Here is a 2,141-nt window from a genome sequence, read left to right as displayed (position 1 = left end):
GAAGGGACAATCAAGTTCGACTGCGCAAAAGATGTTGAAAGTCAACCTTAGTTGCTACAGAGAAACCTCATTCTCAACCTAGAACACACTCTGTGAAAACGTCAACTCTACGAGATCGTATATCACATGAGTTTAGAAAGTAATTCATTCATAAAAATATTAATAATAAAAAGTTACATCAGCGATCCATTTACATGACAATCCCACCTATGTTATTTTATTTGTTTATTGGATAGTACTATATAATCAAAATAATTAAAATAAATATTTATTAATATTTTAAATGACTTTAAACAACATAGAATTTTAATTGATTTAGAATTTAAACATTTCTTGAAACATAGGAAATAGTGTTTTTTTATTTTTTGTTATTGAAACAAGTAACGTTTTACATAGAATAAACTATTAGCAATGGAATTTAATTCAAGATAAACTATTTTAATAATTAATGAAAATGTGGACACTTGTGTAAAGAGAAAATAGCTACTATATATATATATATATATATATATATATATTTTTTTTTTTTTTTTTTTTTGGAGAATGAGAAAATAGCTACTTGACATTTGACACCACAAATTTTAAAACCAAACTTTTATTATATAGTATTTGGTATAATATGATATTGCTATTCTCACAACTCATTTCACAAATTTTTTTCATAAATTGTTGAGGTAGTAACCTGTGAGTGATACACGCTTTCACACTTGAACCATCACTAACATCATTTTCATTTTCAATTATTTTTTAACTTATTTTCAATCATTCATAATTTGCCATATCAATATGATTTGAAAAAAAAAATGTGACAAGTTATGTAATTAAACTTTGTTTATTTATTTATTATTATTATTATTATTATTTTGGTTTCAAGAAGGTTTTTTTTTTTGGTTACAAAAGAAGGAGTAACTTACGTGGAGGAGACCATTAAGTACCTATAAGTCAAAAAGCTTTTCTTTCATTCTTTTTTATGAACTAGTAATCTCTTTAGGCAAAGATACAATTTAATCCTATAAGTTTGTTGAAATGTTATTTTGGTTTACTAAATTAAAATTTGTCATTTTAATCCATTAATTTCGATAGCATTGTTATTTTAGTCCTTCCATCCATTGTGGTTTGCAAAACACCATTAAGTCAAGTTTATTTTATAGTGTGAAACAAAATTGTATTAAGAGGATTAATAGTTTTTCAAACGAAATGCAATTGATAGGAGAACTAAAATGACACTATTGACAAAGCTAACGGACTAAAATAACAAAATGTAAATTAAGTGGATTAAAATGACAATTCACCAAATTTATAGGGTGTATTTGTATTTTTGTCAAAACTTTGAATAAAATAAAATAAAAAATTTGGGAGAAAATAAAATAAAATTTTGATTATACTTGTCGAGTTCAAACAGTATTTGGCAGTGTGCTTTGAATAAGATATCTATTGTAGGGACACGATTTTGATTAACCCGGTCCTAGATGGTCAGGCCTTGGCCTAAAAGGTCCCACACAGTGAATTTTGTAGAGTGTGGACTGAAGAACTTGGTTCCAGTTGGCTTAAACGGTTCGTTGCATGGGCTCAGGAGATATAGAAACAAAAATGAAGAAAGTGGATGTGCAGGGGGGAATTTTATTCATGGGCATGCATTGGTACAATGAACCCTTTCTCCTCTGTTCCTTCTCTCCTTTTTTTTTTCTCCGTCCTCTCTCTTGAGGGACTCTTACATATTATATAGGCCCTCTTTTATCATCTGGGCCTTACACTTGTTGATCATTCAAACCCCTACTTGAGCACTTGTCCCATCAGATACCCTTACCAGTTCTTTGTGAGTTGCAGTGACCAAGGTAGTACTGTTCAAGGGTCTTCTCTTCATTAATGCGGCCAGGAGAGTAGCTGTGGTGCATTTAATGTGGTGGTGACAGCCTTTGCTGGGATATTTTGGGTCTCATTTCTTTTACGTGCTTGGAGTGAGGACTACAGTAGCTGGGATGCATCTTTGACCTGGACTTTGGAACGTCTGAGGAGGAATTACTCCTCGGACGTGTCCTCTTTGCTCTAGTGGGCCTAAGCAAGGATTCTGGGCTGCGACGTCTCCTCGGACGGGCCCAGGGCCCAGCCAACCTATTATTTTGGGCCGGTCCCCACAATAG

The sequence above is a fragment of the Quercus robur genome, chromosome 2 (assembly GCF_932294415.1).
Source record: "Quercus robur chromosome 2, dhQueRobu3.1, whole genome shotgun sequence".
NCBI classification, from domain to species: Eukaryota; Viridiplantae; Streptophyta; class Magnoliopsida; order Fagales; family Fagaceae; genus Quercus; species Quercus robur.
Note: the sequence above shows the minus strand (reverse complement) of the source record.